This window comes from Cibotium barometz, chromosome 20 (assembly GCF_041138505.1).
Source record: "Cibotium barometz isolate CiBa-2024 chromosome 20, ASM4113850v1, whole genome shotgun sequence".
In the NCBI taxonomy this organism is placed as follows: domain Eukaryota; kingdom Viridiplantae; phylum Streptophyta; class Polypodiopsida; order Cyatheales; family Cibotiaceae; genus Cibotium; species Cibotium barometz.
The window spans coordinates 45,192,191-45,214,322 of NC_141065.1; the positions used below are offsets into that span (position 1 = coordinate 45,192,191).

Sequence of the window (22,132 nt, forward strand, 5' to 3'; positions counted from 1 at the left end):
CCGTATGATAACTCAATGTATACACAAATTTCAACCACATGACAGTTCCGTGCCGTATGATAACCTCAATGTATACACAATTCTCAACCAACATATCTCTAGTCAAGGCACGTTTGAATGTAGGGCAGTGTTCACACGAAAAACTCAAACTCGGAGATTTAGTGTCAGTGAATGGCAAATTTTGAAAAATAATCTTCAAATTTGAAAATAACAATTCACAGAAACTTACAAATTATTTTAAGGTATTTTAGTTATAATTCTACTAAAAAACCTTTTAAATTTAGGAAAAAACCTACAGAAATTTGAGTTTGAAGGTTTTTGGAATTGTTAGAAAAAATGTTTACTGATGCAGGGACTTTCCATCTACACCGCGTAGCGTCACTATCGAGTCAGCGCAGGACACGTATCTATATGAGCCTGCAACCACTTGTTTATTCTCTACGACGAAGTTCTTTTGTTCGTCGCATTGTCCTTGGATCAGAAAAAACACCTAGAGGCTAGCATGTCTTTCCAAGTTGCTCGTCGGAGACTCGTCATTAAGTTGATGGTTCCGTTCCTGCTTGTGTGGTTTGTGCTGACGTCGGACACTCAGTTGGGAGGCATGTAGATTCCAAACAAATTTTGATCTGAATCTTTAGAAAACCGCCACATTAATGCACGCAAAAGCCTCTTTTCGAGTGTGTAAAATGCATCGCTCTGCTAACTACTGCAATCTTTGCATTTGGACTGCAGATTCAACTGTACCTCCCAATTTACAATACATGCAGATAAGAAGCAACTCGGCCTCAAGAAGGATGGGGACTACTCGTCGAGACGTATTAGGCTATCATGGGGTATGGTATCGTGAAAACCCTAAGGGTACAAAATGACTCTGATTCTGATGTGATGTATTGCTACTGTTTAAGTATTTCTAAGGATAGGAACTACTCCAGACGTATTAAGCTATCATGGGGTATGGTATCTTGAAAACCCTAAGGGTACAAAAAGATTCACACACGAATCGATTCTCTAAAGAAAAATGTAAGGAGGATGGCTTTGAGCTCCTTACAAGCAAATACACACACATAAGAGTAGACAAGCACACAAGAGAGATGGATGGGACTGAATTTTCTTTTCTTCTCTCTATAACCATAAAACTAAAGGGATAAGAGTACATACTATAAGGCAAAGTACTCTCCTACCATAATATACAATGATCAGTTCCATAGTGTCAATGCAACTATATGTGTTGGCACTATAACTATATCATAACTCTAGTACACCAAAGTGGCCATCACACATAGCCTGTAAATCATTGGTGGCATATCACGCATAGTCTCACCAACCATGCCAGTGGTGTAAGTGTTGATTTATTAGTCAGGCAAGTCATCAATGTTTGTAGTACTAGTTGAGCTGGCATCAGTATAGACATCGATATAGGCATTGATGTAGATGTCAATATAGACGTTGTTATAGGCGTCGATATAGATGTCAATTTAGGCATAGGTAGTTGTATAGTATCGGAACGCATATCAGAGCTCATACTAGTGCCTATATCGATGCTATGAGGAAAATGTTTTTTGGTTGAATAGTGTTTCTAACTATTGATTATAGTTGGATACACTATTCTATGTTTTGGTAAGAGTATAAATGTCCAACTCTTTTGTTTACGAAGTACTCACAAAAAGACTCTAGCCTCCACTACCAAGATGCTATTGAATGTATCTATCAGGTGTTTCACTATACCTTGCCTAGATCATCCGCCAGACTCCGCCTCATCTAGCCAAATAGGTTTTGGCTTCCCGTGCCGCCTTGAAGCATGCCTTGCCTCACATCTACGCGATGCCATGGTTTTAACCATGACATGGTTGATCCATTGATTAGGCACTACTTCACATGTGTGGGAGTGTACTCGCTCTTAATTTTTAAGATGATGAATTTCTTTTTATCCTACTCTAAGACTTCCCACTTGTTTTTCACCGCATGCGGGTATATGTGCCTTCATCTCCTTCCCTGACTCATCCTGCATTGCCAATATATTGCGTACGTGATAAAATTTCTTTGTGGATGTTGTGTCAGGAGTGTAAGGACTCTTAGGTTTGCATGGTGTACTAGATGTGGAGGAGATGGGTGGGCGCTATCTATGCCACTATCTATATATGTGTGTGTGTGTGGGTGTGTGGTATACATGCATACATACATATGTACATATGTGTGTGTGTGTGTGTGGGTATATGTAATATATATGTGTGTGTGTGTGTGTGTGTGTATTATATATATATATATATATAATACACACACCCACACACATGCACATGCACACACACACACACACATAATATATATATATCTATATATATAATACATATGTACCCACACACACACACACACACACACACACATATAATACATACACCCACACACATGCACACACACACACACATATATATAATACATACACCCACACACATGCGCATGCACATACACACACACATACATAGTCCATATATGTGTGTGTGTGTGTGTGTGTGTGTGTGTGTGTGTGTGTGTGTATAATACATACACACATGCACATACACACACATATACAATGTGTGTGCATACATGTGCACGTGGACACACACACAAAGTAGTTAGTAATGCAAAGCTTGGAGATATTATTAAACGTTTTTCTTTCTTGAGAAGAAGTTAATATTTAGTATTACAAAATAACAGCATATGTTGCGGCATCAACAACAACAAGCAGGGAGTCTGGGAGCTCCAGATCATAACGACCCACCTCGAAGATAAACAAGGGTACTAATGATCTACTTCGTACATAAAATAAGATGCCTGCTAAATTTTCCTTTCAAAAAAAAACTAATGATCTACTTTGTAGCTCAGCACACATATCTATATGAGCCTCAAACCGCTTATTCATTCTCTACGCTGAAGTTCTTTTGTTCGTCGCATTGTCCTTGAATCAGAAAAAGCACCTAGAGGGCGAGCATGTCTTTCCAAGTCGCTAGTTGGAGACTAGTCATCATTAAGTTGATGGTTGCGTTCGTGCTTGTGTGGTTCGAGCTAACGTTGGACACCTGGTATAGAGGCATGTAGATTCCAAACAAATTTTGATCCGAATCTTTATGGTTATAAACCATAACTGCCATGGAGGAGTGATTGATTAAACAGAGTCATGTGAACCACTAAGAGATCCTCATAGCTTTATTTAGAGAAAGTCTATCAACTTTCAAATACCACTAGGTTCCACCTATACTGTTTTTATTGCAAGGCTGGCCCAATGAATATTTTTGGTTTCACCTAGCGTTAATTTCTAGATTGCTTTCATCAGAAGCCTTTCCATATGTATATTTGGTTTTACTTATTGTTAAGCATGGTCCACATAAATTTTGTAGGTTTTACTTATTGTTGACCATGGTCCACATAAATTTTGCAGTAGTAGTTCGTCTTCCTATTTTGAAAATTTTCACACTAGAATAAGTTCAAGAGGAAATTTAAAGTAGGTTCATGGCATAGTCATCATGATTCTTTACTTATTATACATGTGTGGGACACAAACTTTTCTTGGTAGATCCCTTGCTTTGATAATTTAACGTGCTTTTGAGAAGTACTATAAATTACTCTTACCATTGTACCGCCTCCTTTACTTGTCTCTTGAGTCTTCACACTCACACGAATCGATTCTCCAATAACTTGAGAAGAATGTAAGGAGGAGGATGACTCTGAGCTCCTTGCAAAAGCAAATACACACACATAAGAGTAGATAAGCACACAAGAGAGATGGATGGTTGAATTTTCTTCTCTTCACTCTACAACCATAACACTAAAGGGATAAGAGTACATACTATAAGGGAAAGTACTCTCCTAACATAACATGCAATGGTCAATCCATAGTCAACTACATGTGCTTGCACTATAACTCTAGTACACCAACGTGGCCATCACACATAGCCTGTAAATCATTGGTAGCATATCACGCATAATCTCACCAACCATGCTAGTGGTGTGAGTGCGGAATATTAGTCAAAGAGGCCATCAATGTTTGTAGCAGTAGTTGAGTTGGATATCTCAACAACATGCATATATACATACATACATATATACATGTGTGTACTAATATGCACACCGGTATATGCATCATTTCATATTAAGCGATATAGCCATTGATATAGGTGTTATATAGGCATCAGTATAGACATTGGTATAGGCATCAATGTAGAAGTCATTATAGACATCGATGTAGGTGTAGATATAGATGCCGCTTTAGACATAGGTAGTTGCATAGTATTGGCATGCATATCGGAGCTCAAAGCATGCCTTGCCTCTCACATCTACGCAACACCGACATGATTGGTCCATTGATTAGGCACTACTTCACATGTGTGGGAGTGTACTCACTCTTAATTTTTAAGATGATGAAGTTATTTTTATCCTACTCTAAGGCTTCCCACTTGTTCTTCACTGCATGTGGATATGCGCCTTCATCTCCTTCCCTGACTCATCTTGCACCGCCACTATATTGCACATGTGATAAACTTTCTCTATGGATGTTGTGTGAGGAGTGTAAGGAATTCTAGGTTTGCATGGTGTACTAGATGTGGAGGAGATGGGTGGGTGCTATCTATGCCACTATCTATCTATCTATGTATGTGTGTGTGTATGGGCATGTGGTATATATTCATACATACACACACACACAAACACACATGCATATGTGCATATATATATGTGTGTGTGTGTGAGTGTGTGATTGTGCATTAGATATATATATATATATATATATATATATATAATACATACACACACACATACATATATACATATGTGTGTGTGTGTGTGTATGTATATGTGCACATGCATGTGTGTTTATGCATTATATGTATACATACATACATACATACATATACACACACACACACACACACATGCATATACACACACACATCTATGTATACACACATACATACATATACACACATATCTATGTATACACACACATATAAACATACATCTATGTATACACACACATACACACACACACATATATATCTATGTATACACATGTATAATGTGTGTGCGTGCATGTGCATGTGGATACACACACAAAGTAGTTAGTAATGCAAAGCTTGGAGATACTATTAAACTTTTTTTTGTTGATAATCAGCTAATATTTTGTATTATAAAATATCAGCGCAAGTTGCGACCTCAACAACAACCAGGGACTCCGGGAGCTCCAGATTATAATGACTCACCTTGAAAATAAACAAGGGTACTAATGATCTACTTTGTACATAAAATAAGATGTTTGCTCAATTTTCCTTTGAGAAGAAAGGCTACTAATGATCTAATTTGTACATAAAATATGATGTCCGCTCAATTTTCCTTTGAGAAGTTATGTTTTCTCCACTAAACTTAGAGTAATACAACTCCCGAAAGTATATAGATTTATTAATCTACACAAAATCAATGTGTTCCCCTACAATCCTATAATCACACAAATCTATACGTGATTATGAATTAAAAAATATCAACTTAGAAAATAAAGTAATGAAACACTAGACCTTTTTCTTATAGCCCTAAAGGTAGAGTCCAAATAAAACATTATTGCCACTACAAGGCAATGATGGGTTACCGGGGTGCATATATGTATGTCAAAACATGGCATTGTAAATGCTTCAAGTACCAATAGCACATCCGTATATGCATCATTTCATATTCATCAGTATAGCCATTGGTATAAGTGTTATATAGGCATTAGTATAGACATCAGTATAGGTGCCGATGTAGATGTCAGTATAGATGTCGTTATAGGCATCAATATAGATACTGATTTAGCATAGTATTGGGACTCATACCGAAGCTCATACTAGTGCCTATATTGATGTTATGTGTAAAATGTTTTATGGTAAAATGGTGTATCTAGCTATAGATTATAGCTAGATACACCATTCTGCCTTTTGGTAAGAGTATTTGTCCAATTGTGCTCATGGTTGAGATAAAAGTTACATTTTATATTTTGTAAGAAGATAATTATCTATTTGCACGATTACAACGAGGTGTTGATCTAAGGCATGGATAGCAACATTATGTATATTCCAAAACATCATGTGTACAAGTCAAAATAGCATGCCAAAAGAGGTGAATGTAAGGAGTTAACTCTCTTAGGGTTGGCTAAGTGCATGTTGCCAAACCCACCCTTGCATCTTCTCTTCTTCTTCACTCATGCAAGGAGAATGCTCATTTATGTGAACATCTTTGGCACCTATTATGCACCTGTAGTGATAATGCATGGACACAGGAGGAGAGGAGCTTTGGATCACCACCCAGCCATACAGAGAATGAGCACAAGGATCCTCATTGTTGCCAGACATATGGAGTGGGACTACGACCAAGTGCCATCTTCCCTGAACCCCACCTCACTCTCCACCCACACCTCGGTGAACAATCTTGAAGGTCCATTGATCTCCCCATAGGCCCTTATAAGCTTCATAACATTACAAAAAAAACTCTAGAAAGTTCTTGGTTAACACACTTAAGCATTCCCACAAGGATGCCTCATCCTCTAGTCTTTCGACTTAACAATTTCCTCTCGGTACACAATGTGCCTCATTTTTCGATCTCTAAATCTGAGAATCCTCTTGATTTCATGTGGAATAGATGGTGGTTCTATCAACTCCACAAAAAAAACTTAGAGAAACTACGTTCTCCTTATGATGAAGAGATTTTCGCAGTCTACTGACATGAAAAACAAGATGAACTCCAGAGCTTTCTAAAAACTCAAGTTTGTATGCTAATCCACCAACCTTCTTAAGGATTTTAAAGGGACCACAATCCCTACCTCCTAGGCCCAAACTTAGAGGTCGCCCCACCTAGAATCGTGTAGATTAAAAATCCTAAAAATTGAAAATTATTTATTTTTTCCCAAAAGTGTGTTTTCACTCTCAAACTTTCCCCCAACATACTCTAGGTTTGGAAAGCTCATTTTGAACTTCTTTCTTCCTCTTCTAAGCTCTCCATTGTTGCAAAAACTCCATACCTCTCAAGCTCTCCCTCCTTCTCAAGCTCCCTCAGTCTCAAGCTCCCTCTCCCTCTTTCTTCCTTTTCTAAGCTCTCCATTGCTGTAGAAACTCCATCCCTCTCAAGCTCTCCCTCGTTCTCAAGCTCTCCCTCCCTCTCAATCTCCCTCCCTCTCTCTCTCTCTCTCTCTCTCTCTCTCTCTCAAGCTCCCTCCCTCTTAATGATGCAGAAACTCTATCCCGCTTTATTCTGTAGAAACTCTATCCCTCTTTATTCTGCTCTAGGTTCAGGAAGCCTATTCTCAAACTCTAACCCTCTTTTAAGCTTTCCATTGCTGCACTGAAAACCCTGAACTTTCTCTCCTTCCCACTCCATTGTAAAACAAGCTTTTCTTTTCCCTTATTTTCTTTTCTTACCACCATGGCCTCTTCCAGTAGTAATGTGAGAAGACCTAGGGAGAAGGTGGAAGAGCTTGTGCTGCATAACACAAGAGATGAGAATGGAGTTTGGGCTCCAACAAGATTCAGGGTTGAGGCTTGGGTCTACATGCAACCAAGCTCTAAGGGACCACATCAAGTGCGTCAACTGGGGAATATGCTACATCATTAGAAGGGGAGGCTACAAGGCTTCAAGCATACTAAGAAGGAAGGACTGGTTGCCATAGTGCAACATGTGTATACCCTTGGAGACGTGTACATTCAAGGCCAACGACCAAGGTTTCCCTCAAATTGTCAGTGTAATATAAACACAGCTTTAACAACATGCTAATATTGGATTTTTTGTTTCAAATTTTCTTATGCCTCAGAAGAAGAAATTGTGCCTATTAAGGTAGCTGTGAAATGATGCAAAATGGATGGATTGAGCAAGTGTCAGCAAGCAAGCATTGGAGCCTAGCAGACCTACGTCAACACTTTAGCATCATGGGCTTTGACAATGTGGAAGAGTCAAGTTTCAAGTTGATAAGAAGAAAGGTATATCTGATTCCACTACATGTCTAGAATTAACCCTTACACTTTCTGGTTATTGTGCCACTTTCAATATTTTTACAGATAGGGAAGCGTAAGGAGGGGACAACCATGGTCTCAAAATCATGGCAAATGGGGGACCTTGAATTTTTAGCAGAGCAAGGTGCATAGCCGTACCAACACATGGAAGAGCTTGAAGATGAACTGGGTATATGAAAAAATCACCTCTATTCTAATGCACGTGAGGGGCAAGAGTTTCAAGATCGAGGTGAAGGCAATGACGAGCTTTCAAGTCAACAAGGAGATGGAGATCAACATGAAGTAAATGTCACAACAGAGGCAAAAAATGAAGACATTATAACAATTTTAGATTAGATGACATGCTTGTAATTTTGTAGGAGGCTCTTTTTTAACCAATCTTTATTTAATTCAAATCTTAATATTTTTGCAAACTATGATTTTTTTGTCTAGTGGTCTAGTGTGAAAAGGCTAAACTTTAAATTTTAACTATAGCCAAAGGTGCCTTCTTTCTCATTTTCACGCGATAGAAACCAAGCACAAGCTCCCACTATCTCTTTGCCTTCTTTCTCATTTTCACACAATAGAAACCAAGCACAAGCTCACACTATCTCTTTGCATTCACATGGCTACCCACTTTGACAACTTCTGTGAGTTCCTCTCTCCACCACCCCATGGGTGGGCAAGAGCGAGCTCTTTGCCATGTTTGCTCGTGAAGTCGATTTTGAAAAGTCGCTCGCCCTTGCGTCCCAACATTATGAGACACAGATTTGCATACATGGAGCAATACTTGGTTCCCCACTCCATCTCCTTTCCCCATTGCCGCAATGATCGATGGGTGCCTGTTGAGATCCTTAAGTACATTCAACAATATGCCCGCCCCTACATCCACCAGCACCTTGAATGCTTCATCCACATCTGCATCCCCACAGGAGCTTACTATACCTTCAATAAGCAGGAGGTGAAGAGTTTGGGAAAGGGCAATTTAGGAAATAGGTTCCTCTTGTGGCTCGCCACTTTTGCGTTCCTCATTAGCAAGGATTCGGATGAGGAGGTACAAATACGTGCATTGCAGTTGGCAGGGTATTTGAGGGATGACAAGGAAGTGAAGGCACTAGATACGAGTGCTGGTGTGGAAGAGCAGCTTGCATCAGAGCACTTTCCAAAGGGTGCACAATCTGCAGCAGCTGAACAGTCCGCTGTAGTAGAAGATGTGGGCCATCTTCCCCACACGAGGAGAGCAAGGTGCTGCCAGAGCTTGAGATCAATCTCTTGAGTACCATTGTGGTGGAAGGTGAAGAATACTTATTTCTTCATGACCTTGAAAAGGTATCTGGCTTGAGAATGGATGAATGCTTGGGCATTATATGCACGTGATGTGAGGTGGACCTTGATACGTCCAACCTCGATCCTCACCTAGATAGTGTCATATTACCCCTTGGAGAATCTATCGCAGAAGAGACAGTTGCTTTGGTCAAGGAAATTGTGGTTGAGACCGCAGAGCAAGCCCTTGTTCCAAAGGAGGAATTCACAACCTTACAAGAAAGGCTAGAGGCTGAAAAGGATACCCTTGCTCCTAGAGTGATGGAGGAGACCAAAGCACCTAAAAAGGATGAGGCTAAGTCCTCGATTGACCTGTTCGCCCCCACCAGCACTTCGACAAAAGAAGACATTGAGAAAGAGGTAATAATCAACCTTTTACAACTTAGAAACATTTGTAATTATGTTTAGGAAAATATTTTGATTTTTCCTTTGATTGCTGAGGGTGGTTAAAATTGACACATTTGTTGGGAGAGGCGGCGGGGCGGCAACGGAGACCAGGCCAAGGTCCATGGACATGATGCTGCGTTGGTGCACTATCTTGGTCGGCTTCTTGTGGATGGCATCACAGGTGCTTTGTGTAGCCTCTATGGCATAGAGCACCAAATGTATAGTTCTGATTAAAAAATCCCTTAACTTCGATGTTTTTAGTTCTGGATTTAGGGGTAAGATTCTTGCTCGTATAGGTATAACCAAAAGCATAGGCACAGAGGATCCTCAAGAAATAGCCTAATCACTCCTTGAGTAGACTCTGCCCAATAACAAGAGAAGGAAGCTCAATATTGTAAGAAAGCTTTTGTAAAGATGATGTATCACTTCTTATTATGAATACAATACAATTTTTGCAAACTTATTTTCATCAAGTATATCATTGTTTTTTCTAGTTTATACCATCAACTTTTTTGTAAATGCATCAGAAATGACCCTGGGGGCCTGGGAGAGCAATGCCCAAATTCGCACTATTTTGGCACAACTTTCCCAGCCTGGAGGAGCAATTCTGATGCATTGGATGACAAATAATGTATTTTTACACATGATTAAAGGTGTTTCTATCTTGTAAATTATTGTTTTTCATAACCAATGTACTCAAATTCATTATAAATGCATCAGAAATAATCCTGAGTGACCGGGGAAGCAGTGCCAGAACAATGCGAATTTTGAGCCTGCACCGCCTGCAAAGCCTAAATTTGCACTGTTCTGGCATAGCTTCCCCAGTCCTCCAGGAGAAATTCGGATGCATTAGATGACAAATAATGTATTTTTACACATGATTAAAGGTGTTTTTATCTTGTAAAGTACTATTTCTCACAAATAGTGTACTCAACTTCATTATAAATGCATCAAAAATGATCCTAAGTGGCTAGGGGAGAAGTGCTAGAATAGTGCAAATTTTTAGCCTACATCGCCGTTACAGAGGCCAAATTCGCACTGTTCTGGCACAGATTCCTCAATCCTCCAGGAGCATTTCTGATGCCTTGGGTGACAAACTAGCACATGATAGACACTGCATGTTAAACAAACATGATGACACCGGGACATTGTAAGGACAACTCAAAATTATAATTATCACAAGGTTACAAATGAAAGCCAGATAGGCTTGTTACAAGGGGGGTTTGAAACAAAAGAGTTGCTTCAAAAAGCAAGTTAACATCTAAGATCTTTAGATTGCGTCTCGCTCGCCTCGAATATGCCGAGCTAGTTGCATGTCCTGGCAGAAATGGTAATCTAGTTTGCATGTATTGCAAGGAGGTTGGTGTCTTTAAAAAGCCCAATAAGGTAAGCCTCAGTGGATTCTTGTAGTGCTTCAAGGGCAATCCCCTGCACACGGAACTCTGTTCTATATCGTTGGAGAATCTCCTTCACTGTGTGAGCAAAAGGGGCTCTTCTTATCACACAGCAGCTCAGTGTTCCTCTGATAAAACTTGATTTCTTGTAGAGCCCTATGCCCTTGGCATATCCTTCTCCTTGGAGCTCTCTGTGTTGTGTTGGTGCGTTGGCCAGGTTGGGACTTCCTTGGCTTGAAGATCTTGACCTTTCTATGCTTGCGCGCACTTGTAGGAACCTCCTCTTAGTCTCTCTCATAGTCTCAATCCTCCACCTCCTGTTGATGTGGTACCTGTGTAGTGGTACCTGTGTATCAAGTTCCTCTCGGGTAGGTAGGGGAGCCTGTCCTCATAGTAGGGTCTTGCCACCTATGGTGCTGTGCAATGTAGGAATGTTTTCACCAACCCAGTCTAACTGCTCATCATCGGCCTCTCTGTCTTGATCTGTGGGGTGGTTGCATTGTGTGGCTCCCACTAGAAGGGCCTGCATGTGTGTGCGTTGGTGTTGCTGTGGGAGGAGGGTTGGACTCTGGTGATCCCATTAGGCTGTCCTAGAATCCAAGGGGTCACTCTCTTCATGGTGTCACCACCGATATGTGGTCGTTGGGTGCCTTGCACTGTGTTTTGTGAAGACATGGTAACACGTGCGATGTTCTTGGTGCATGCCATATCCATGTACGACTATGCCTATTGTGCTAACATGGTGATGTGCTGGTGTCCTTACGTGGGTGCTTACGTAGATCTTGAGCTCAAGCTATCTCTAAAAAAGTGAAATGAAAATGAAGTGAGAGAAGGAACTATTAATATTTTTTTTAAGGGCAAAAAAAAACCTAACTAAACTTATTTACTTAGCCTTATTACATCTAGATTTCTGCTGGTGCATGCACAACCCAACGCCTCCCTTGTCTCCTCATTCATGCTACACGCCAAGTACCATGCCTATGGGGAGCATTGGTCTGCAACCATTCAAGCCGAGCATGACTTTTTGCAGCCTTGCATGCCTCTTGCGCAAGCTTTGATTGTTGGGCCTAACCAATACCCTTCCAAAGGTTGTGCGATAAAACCAATTGAACATCTCTTGTAGATAGTTTGTACGTGTTCCTCCTGCAGAAGCTCCCCCTCCATGTCTTGTATTTTTGAAATAAACCCCTCTTGCTTTATAATGTGATTTCTCCATCCCTTGGGTACTCCACATGTCGAGCGATCCATACTTGTTCATGAATTTACAAGAGCTGGCATTGGACAATCTACATTTGTGGTGATTGCACACAGGTCTCTCCAGAGTCCCCAAGTCTTCTTTGAATTCTCTATGTTTGCTGGCTTCTCCAAAAATCTCCTTGCCTTTGCTCCAATCATGGAGACCTTTTGAGCAACCTCGTATGACATACCAGAGGCCTGCTTACTCACTTCAATTTGCACGTTTCTGCCATGGAAGCCCAGAGAATTCAAAAGATGCTCTAATTTACCAAGGGCTGCAACTTTCCTCTCTTGTGTAGGCATTGTGAATGCATAATCGATATGGCACTTAAGCAATCGATCAAATATTCTCATGAATGCATGAAGTGTGCAATGGTTGTTCCTCATCTTCATCATCAGTTGACTCGGTTGGATCTACTGCATCTTTCTGTTGCTTCTTCCCTTTCTTGGGACCTTTCGAGGTATCCTTCCCAATAGAACCAACCTTTCGCATACCTTTTCCATTTGTCTTTTTTTGCCTAGGAATATCAATCTGAGCATTGCAGTATGGACAAGGCCATCTTTATGTCGTGCCTTTTGCACAACCCATCATGTAGTTAATTGTCTTCAAATCTCCCCCAAGATGCCAATCCACCTTGAACTTTCCTATGTTTTCTACATCTAAAAGTTGACCATCAACTTTCTTTTTGATCACATCTGTTATCCAGGGAGTCCTTTCAAACATCCATGTCAATACCTCATGTGTCTCCTTCGGTACCTCGAATGCACCAAGCCACCAGACCTCTTTCTTAGATTGCACACTAAAACTTGGTTTGGTAGTCTTTTCCCATGCACATATCATGGCCTCATTCATGAGCATAACGCTCATACGTTCCAGCTTTCAACCTTTCACACAATTTGGCACTCATCTAGCTTGTGCACAAATGAAAGTGTGCTCCCCAAAACTGCAAATAAACGGTAATTTACAATATTCAAAACAAAATAATCGTCTTCATTTTCTACTGAAAAACATGAATAGTAGCAATTGCAAGTTCTCACCTTCTGGTGAAAGCTGGTAAAAGACCATAGAACTTCACTATAGCTTGTTGTAGTCTCTCAATATGAACAAAGTTGTTATTGTAAACATCATAGTGAAATTCTATACTTGTTGTCTTGATTTTCTTTTTGCTTGACCCTATGTCTAATGTTAGTGTGCCCTCAACGTGATAAAATTGTCCTATAGCTCGTTGCACATCATTATTATTGATACACTTGACATTATGAATCCCCTTAAGTGTAGGAAATAAAGTGCCAGTGATTCCTTGTCTTAGAAATGCATCTTTTACAACCTGACGCATTGCTTGGTACCGTTTCATGCGGATTCCAACCGCATCACAAGCATGTTGAATTAATGAAGAATCAATGGAGGTGGTAATCTCTCTCACCAGATTGCTGACAACAGCTTGGCATATTTTAGGACAATGAGGGTCAGTATTAATTGAGAGAATATCCTTGGTATTCAGAATGGCTTTGACCAAATCCTTCCATCCCTCTTCGTTAGAACCACACACCTCTTGTTGCAGAAAATTCATGGCAGAACACAAATCATGACTATTTTGTTTAAATCACTGAGTGCCTAATGAAAGTTTATATTACTTACTTTGTTATACGAATCCTTTTCTTCTGTGCTCCACCTTTAAACGCAAGAGATTCTATACCAGCCAATGTCTTTTTGCATTCACGAGCACCATTTGGCATTGCTTTGAGTCGTTTGATAAGTTCCTCTAGCCTTTAAATTTTTGCATCCTTGCGGAGGATGTCTTTCATTTTATCTGATGATGCTTTAAGTCCTTCTTGACATTGTGAAAGGGTGAATTGTGATGCTTGCAATTGAGATTGGAGAATATGGGTTTGCCAAGCTCCACTTGTATTCAATCTTCTGCAGTATCCTAACAAGCCAAGCTCTCCTTCACCAACAAATTGCATAAAAGATGATAAATCGTAGAAAGGAAAATTTGCTCTTAATGGAGGGTCAATTGGATAGAGACTCCCATCAACCCAAAGATCTACATTTTTCTCCTTAGCTATCCTACGAGCTTGGAAATATTGTGCATCAGTAGCCATACTCTTCAGGAATACGAATGTGTAAATCAACCTTCTGTTTTCTATCTTCACAAGGGGCTACACACATAACTTGCAAAGGCTCCATAGCTAATCAGAGGAAGAAGCTAAAGCAGAGAGATCCTCAGAGGGGGGAGAGAGAGAGAGAGAGAGAGACTGTTAAAACTTTGCTGTTGGAGTTGGAGGTTTAACACAAATCCGTTTTTCTAAGTAGAAAATGATATTTTTGATATACAAATATACTATCATGGAGTTTTTCATCAATAAATTACATTTATGAGAAAAATTAAAAAACAATAATTTTGGGGTCCCCCACAATTTCGGGATCTCATGGATGTAGTGGTTCCTGACAGTTAGTTATGTTTATGGGGTTGTGGGGACGTGATAGTTAGTTATGGATGTACTGGCTCCTGACAGGCTTCTGTGACCCTTGAATTACGAGCTTTTTGGAGGAAAAATTTTATTTTCATCATACATATTGGTTGGGTGGTGTTTTTTCCACCTCAAAATGTTAAAAAATTTAAAAAAATTCACTTTTTGGGGCCCACCTAAATATACGAGAATGTTTTGCTGATGTGGAAGGAAGATATGGTTGGAGTTAATGAGGAAGGAGATTTCAAACTGACAAGAAAGATTCAATTTGTAGAGAGTAAAGATAAAAAATTCCAAAAAGTATGAGAAAAGTCAAAAAGAGAGAGTATGAGAATATTCAATTTAAAAAGTGAAACTAGGGGGGTATGGCTGATGTGGCAAGGTAAAAAATAGGGGTCATCATAGCCTTTGTCTCCCTTAAGCCCAACTTTTTAAGCTCTAGTCCCTTAAAATTAGAAATCCTTAGGAGGCCCTTTTTGGGTCCAAAAAATTCCTAATGTATTGGTGGGTTGCGATCATAAAGAAAGAGTTGTTGTTCCCACTTTGGAAATAGATTTCCTTGTGGTGTAGTAGTAGGCTGGTGTGGTGTGTGTGAGTCTTCATTAAGCTCCTCCTCCTTAAGAGGAAATCTGGCTAGTGGGTTAGCTGCATATGGTGGATTATTTCTCCTAATGCATGGACATGTATCCTCCATTAAGTGTGGTTGCTCCACAAACACCACATCATCTCAACTAGTGATTATCTTCTTCACCTCTAGATAGATCAATAAGCCTTTTGACTTTTGTTTGTATCCAAGAAAGATACACTTCTTACTTTTCGTGTCAAGATTCTTCCTAGATGCATTTGTTATATGCACATAACATTCATAGCCAAATGGTCTGAAATGAGATATTGAAGGTTTCTTACCAAAGTAGGCCTCTTACAATGTGACACCCTTGAGTGCCTTTATGTAGCTCCAATTGAGGATGTAAACTATCGTGCTTATTTCCTCTCTCTCTCTCTCTCTCTCACACACACACACATATCCTCACAAGCTAAGCAAGTTCTAGAGGTTTTAGCTAGCTCTATGATTTGTTCTAGAGGTTTTAGTTATCCCTATGATTTGTTCTAAAGGTTTTAGTTAGCTCTATGATTTGTTGAAGTACTTTAGTGGAATGTCATGGGGTAAATGCTAGTCTACAAAGGATGCTTTGAGCAAGGAGGGTGCTTGTGTGTGGTGACAGGGAGGCCGGTGAGATTAATGAAGATGATCCACCACTCCCATGAGCTTCGACTAGATGAGGCCTTAAATTTATAAATAATTTCACTTATCAGTTTGATGGGAACTTTTAATGGCATAATTAGTAACTTTTGATATCTGCATTAGGACTCCTTCTGTAAGAAGAACATTTATAAACTGTTCTACAAGCTTCATTGTGGTCGTTCTCATTGTCCAATCTTGATGGTTTCTTCTAGCATCATACCTGCAATCATAACATAGAACTTACCTTCCATGAGGCTAGAATTTATATGGAACTTGAGCTTTTTCATCCATTTGCATTCATTATACAAGCCTACAAATATTTTGTACAAGAGCTTTAGTTGGACCAAGGGTAGGTTTTCCTACTAAGAACCATGTCTCATATGACATTAAGTTTATTCCTACTCCTATATCCAATAAAGAGCTTTGGCTATTGTTTAAGTTGTGGGTGCTCTAGGTGATGGCCTCTATAACACCATGAGACACCACGCAAGTGAGAGATATATAGATACAAGATATTGGGGCTCACAAATCACTTGTTTGAAAAGCATGTTCCAACCGAGATGATATCATCATAGTCCTTGCGAATAAAGGGAAGCCTAGACCAATAGTTGCAATGTCCTTTGGAGAGATGGATGCAGTCCCTTGCACTCCCCTATTTCTTTGGATCACTTGTTTGAAAAGCATGTTCCAACCGAGATGATATCATCATAGTCCTTGTGAATAAAGGGAAGCCTAGACCAATAGTTGCAATGTCCTTTGGAGAGATGGATGCAGTCCCTTGCACTCCCCTATTTCTCTGGACCAAAAATCTTTCAATATGAGAAATATGGACTCTCCATTTTTCCCCTTAAAAGGGCTTTCTCTCTCTTCCATGAATCAAGGAAAAGTGGTGAAAAAATGTTATAATATTACCATTATCTCTCCTCTTTTAAAATCAAGGAGATCTCTTTATATTGTTTTTATAAGAGATTCATCTATTATTTTATTATATTATTATCCCATCTCCAAAGTTAGGACCACCTATCCTCAAAATTCTCAAATATGAAATAATAATATTCTATTTGATCTAGAAACATGAAGCATCTAAGATGTGACACTCTTAAATACCCACATGACTTTTCAACTTCTAAATCCTTCAAAATAGATTGCATTTATGTTTTTCAAAATGGGAGAAGTTAAAAAAGGGAATAACTTGATGTAGATATCACATTTTCAAATTTCTTTTTACCCACGCCTACCTCTATGCTCTAAGAGTGTGGCTGTTAAGTTTTATCATTTTTCATTAAGTATACGGGGGTTTATGATTTTTTCCTTCATTTAGAGACCTTTTCTAGATTTTTAGAATAAGAAAATTAGGGTTTTAAATGTAGGGAGATTTTAGTATGCTTTAATGAGATATGGTTTTCACTTTCCCTCCTTTGTACAAATAAAATTCAAATCTATGTTTGTTTTCTTTAGTAGCTATGCTCAAAATCTTTCTTTCCCTCCTAAACCACATTACTGACTTTAGATCTTCTCAATCATGGGGTTTCTTCACTTCTGTAATAGAGAAATTGAAGGATATGTTGATTATTTGGTGCCATTTAGTTGGAACCACATATTCATCTTCCCCTTCAATCATCTTTCTATTCATTAATCTCTGCAAAAGAACCAAAGAACAAGAGATCAATGGAGGTATGTCCATATTGTTATCTGTTATGTTGTTTTGTTATGGTTTAATTTTGTCTCTTTTCTATTTTGACCATCTTATTGTTCTGAATGTGATTTAGTTAAGTTTAATGATGTTATTTTTGTGTTATTTGGATTATACATTAGTGATTTTTTTACTGTGTTATTTCTCATTTAAGCTCTATTATTTGTTGATTTTTGAGTTATACAAATGTATAAAAGCTAATTCGAGGTTAATAGTTGTGTTTAATGATATTTGCTTTCCTATTCTGACTATCTTATTATTCTAAATGTCATTTAGTCATGTGTGAAATTGAAGTCAATAGTCAAGTTTCATGATCTTATTTCTATGTTATTTGGTTGAAACAAGTGTGTTATTTTGATTAAAAGTTATGATTTAGTTCTAGGTTATATTGAAGTTGTATCTAGTTAACGTTGTATTCAATAATGTTATTTCTGGTTAACGTTATGTTATTTGTTAAATTTTTGAGTTGTACAAATGTATAAAAATTATTTTTTTGTTAATAGTTGTGTTTTGTCCAAAGCTAATTTTTGGTTAATAACTGTGTGGGAAGGTAATGAAAGGTTATTGGGATACACTAGGAGGCTAGCAATGTAAGCTCCTAGTGTCTACACATCTATTTATCAATGCACCATGGGCATGGATGGAAGGATCAAGGAGCTCACAAAATCACTAAGTGAAAGAGAGAGAGAGAGAGAGAGAGAATCAGAGTCTACAAGATGCGATGTATATTATGGAAAATGTGGTGCATGTTGTCAAGGTAGACAATGAAGAACTACATTGCAAAATGTAGGGTTTGGGGAACGAGAACAAAAATAGCAATGCTTGCAAAGATTGTTGTTGCTCGAACCTCAATGAAAACCAAAGAAGCATGTGAGTGTGTGAGGTTGCTCAAACCACTTCATCAGTTGACCAAATGGAGTGGACAAAATAATCAACGGTTCTACACACAATGTGCAAACATGACAAATATGTTTTCCAACCCAAGTGAAGAGGTTGATGATGCAATTGCAAAGGTCCAAGTAAAGGTATGGTGAAGTCTACATTGGAAAACCCCAAATTAAAAACCATTGGTGATGATGTTGCAAGAGTATGCTTGAAGAAATTAATCAATACCTTCACAACTATAGATGCTCAAGGCATATGTGATAAGGTAGGGAATAACTCCGAATCCTATGCTACGATTTATAAGAAATTAAATGTAGGGTTTAAGGCCATGCCTAAACTGTTCCATGTGAAGCAAGCACGGAAAGATCTTAATGCAAAAGTCTTAGACACAATTGGTGAGCCAATACATTTGTAACAAACACAAATGCTTAAGTCTAGATCAAAGGAAGTTCCCTTCAAATTGTATGTAGACAATAACTTTATATTGGATGTATGTATGCTACAAGTAGCAATGTTAAATATCTACAACATGTCTATTGAAGAGTACAGAGGTAAGCTTCAATTTGTTTTGAATCTTTATGAGAGTGAAGTCATTAAAGGGCCAAAATCTTGACACTAATGAATTGGGTGTTGGATCCTTATATAAATTCAAAACATCCAAAATATTTCAATGTACAATCAGAGAATGAAATATGGTTTGCTACATTTGAGGTACCAAAGGAGGACCATGAACTACTTAAGATTTTTTTTAACTTAATAGAGATACAAGATATTGTACAACGGAAAAAAAATGGTGAAGTTTTGCATGTCAATGGATTTGGTGAATATGATGTAGAATGGCATCTTTCTGGCAATTTGAAAACATTGAAAGGTATGTTTGGTGTTTCAAATTCAGCATCAGCTGAGTTCTTTTGCTTATATTGCGTGTAATCTAGAAAGAAAGGCAAGCATGGGAAGAAACAATGGATTGCAAGGATAGGGCAATGTGGTGCTCCAACACGTGACCAGTATGTTTAAAGGAATGGAATGTTGGTGCCATTAGATCCTAAGTGGGATCCTATTTTAGAAATACCCTTAACAAGGGTCCACTTGTGCACCTTGTGTTGTATAGTAAGGATAATAGAAAAGTTGGTGTTTGAGTGCATGTGTTTTTCCTACAAGATGTAGCGTGCTTCATGCTAATGCAATATGCAAGAAGGTAGAACAAGTCTTATTTGATGTTGGATTGCACCCGGGCCAAGTAGAAAGAAAAAAGGATGAGAAAACGTCAAGATAGAGTGAAAATTTACCATGCAAACCATGTTTTCAAGTAAGAGGGAAACTTGATACAGGGTCCAGGTGTGCTAGGATTATTCACTTGAGGGGAGGTGTTGAAATATACAAGTGAATAGGGTGTGTGTGGGAACAAGCTCTTGGATAGAGGCTGTAAAAGAGGAGATGTAATTGTGAAAGAACCTGTGAAAAGGTGAGAAGAATCTACTGGGAGAGAATAAAGGGTAGCATGAGAGAATTTAGGAGTGTGGAGTTATTCTGGGAGATATTCATCAGGGAAAAGAGAAGAGGTGGAGAGAATCAGGCAAGAGGTGGAGATATTCTGAGAGTGAATCATGGAGAAATCAATGGGATTTAATGCTTGATGTAAACTCTATAAATTGAGGCACAGCCCTAATGAGAATTTGCTGGTTTTTGAGTATCCATGCCTACATTAATCTATTTGCTAATTATTCACTAATTACGTCTTAATCATTTACTAATCACTTTGTTAATGATGTTGATTCTAGTGTTTGATCCACCATAGCTCATCATTATGCTCAAATTTCAACAAGATTCACTCGTATATATCGTCAGTAAAGAGCTACAGTTATACCCACGGTATATACGGGTTTTCACGGCCCTTGCTGTTATAAGACAAATGCCATCATATCTAGGCCTCACGCAAGTCGGGGATTCCACACAATTGCGGTACTTCCATTTAAAAACACAATTCCCAATTTATGAATTTTCATTCTAAATATCGATTCGTACAAGTTTTAACACGCAATTAAAATCTTTTACTGGTAACTCATAAATTTTTGACATTTCTTGCTTCTTGTTTTATCAACTTTAGCCAATTTTCTTCGATGAAACTAGCTGTGAGATCCCTGCGTAGGAGGGCAGAGCTTCCCACTCAGGGCCTTGCCCATGAATATCTGAGAGCAAGGGACTAGTTCGGCGGTTCCTCCGAAACCGAGACCGGAAAAAACTTTCCTCACCCAGGAAGCACAGGAGATTCCTCCAGGAAAATATTCTAACGTAGTCAAGAACCTTAACTTCCCTTTTGTATTCCGACCAAACAGGCAGATCACATGGCCAAATTAAGGAAGGAACTTGCACTTAGATCATAGAGACCAACACTTTTTTCCTCGTCAAAGAGGCATAGCTGTTGATTCTTTTCCATAGAACAAGGATTATCTGTGATTTACTTCAACTACCGTAACTTGAACATAATTGAATTTTATTATAGGAATCCATCAATCCAGCCTAACCCCATCCAGCAGTCCCATGGGTTAGCCAACTGCCCAACCACTATATTGATAGATCCATTGTGAAAATTTGTTATGATCTAATTTAAAGGTACCCACAAGATTGACAGAGCACCTCTCTTATGCTTGGGGGGTTCACTATATGTAAATCCTCTATATCACGTGCATTTAAGGCCTAATTTAAAAACCTCTTATCTGTAAATTTTGCATGAAAAAAAACACACCCTTTTTCTACTCAATCTGTAAATACCCTCTTTAAATGGTACCCTTCTGTATGTAAAAAAGGGTAAAAGCAGGAATTTAAAAACTCCTTATCTTGAACCCACGTGCTACGCTTACATATTTATGAGTGACCCTCCCTCCCTCCCCCCCCCCCGAGCTCTTATGGGCCCCACATAAAAAGATATATGGTCCAATTTAAAGGTACCCACATGATTGGCAAAGAACCTCTCTTGTGGGAAACTAAAAACATTTTATGTTATAATATCTAATTTCATGCTTGTGTTTACAACATCAATAAGATTGACAAATAACCTCTCGATGGCAACCAAAAAATTGATGTTGCAATATCTTACTTCATGCTTGTAATTTCAAGGTAAGTATGGGCATACAACCTATAAGTGAATTTGGGCATCCACACTTCTTTAAAGTGTGGGCGGACATGTTATAAGTGAGTTTGGGCACTTATTGGACAGTGGTTGGCCAAGCTCTCACAAATCATGCACCCTTTATTAAGTATGTGGATATCTTCATGGACACCCTCTCCACCTATGGGAGAGGTGTGGACTCTACTAAGATGGGCCAATGGCCACCTACTCCAAGTATAAAAAGACTGACTCTCTCTCTGTTTCTCTGTTCCTCTCTCTCTAGAAAATCAATACATTCTTCATAAGGAAGTAGAAGGTGGGAATTTTCAGCATAAGTTCCATACAAATACTTTTTGGCATGGTTTCTTGCTTCTCCAGCCTTTGGATCAAGAAAATGAAACCACACTAGTG

At 38.8% G+C, this 22,132-nt stretch overlaps 1 long non-coding RNA gene across 3 annotated transcripts; it reads left to right on the forward strand.

Annotated features, from left to right (window-relative positions):
* Positions 1-386: 386 nt before the first annotated feature.
* Positions 387-5,680, forward strand: LOC147627923 (uncharacterized). 3 transcript variants are annotated; one of them, XR_015268393.1, is made up of 3 exons: positions 387-599; positions 733-833; positions 5,171-5,680. It is a non-coding gene; the product is annotated as an uncharacterized LOC147627923 (long non-coding RNA). The 3 variants fall into 3 exon arrangements; XR_015268392.1 differs by lacking the exon at positions 5,171-5,680 and adding an exon at positions 2,695-2,775; XR_015268394.1 differs by lacking the exons at positions 387-599; positions 5,171-5,680 and adding exons at positions 2,695-2,775; positions 2,946-4,582 and having other exon boundaries at positions 645-833.
* The last annotated feature ends 16,452 nt before the right edge of the window (positions 5,681-22,132 follow it).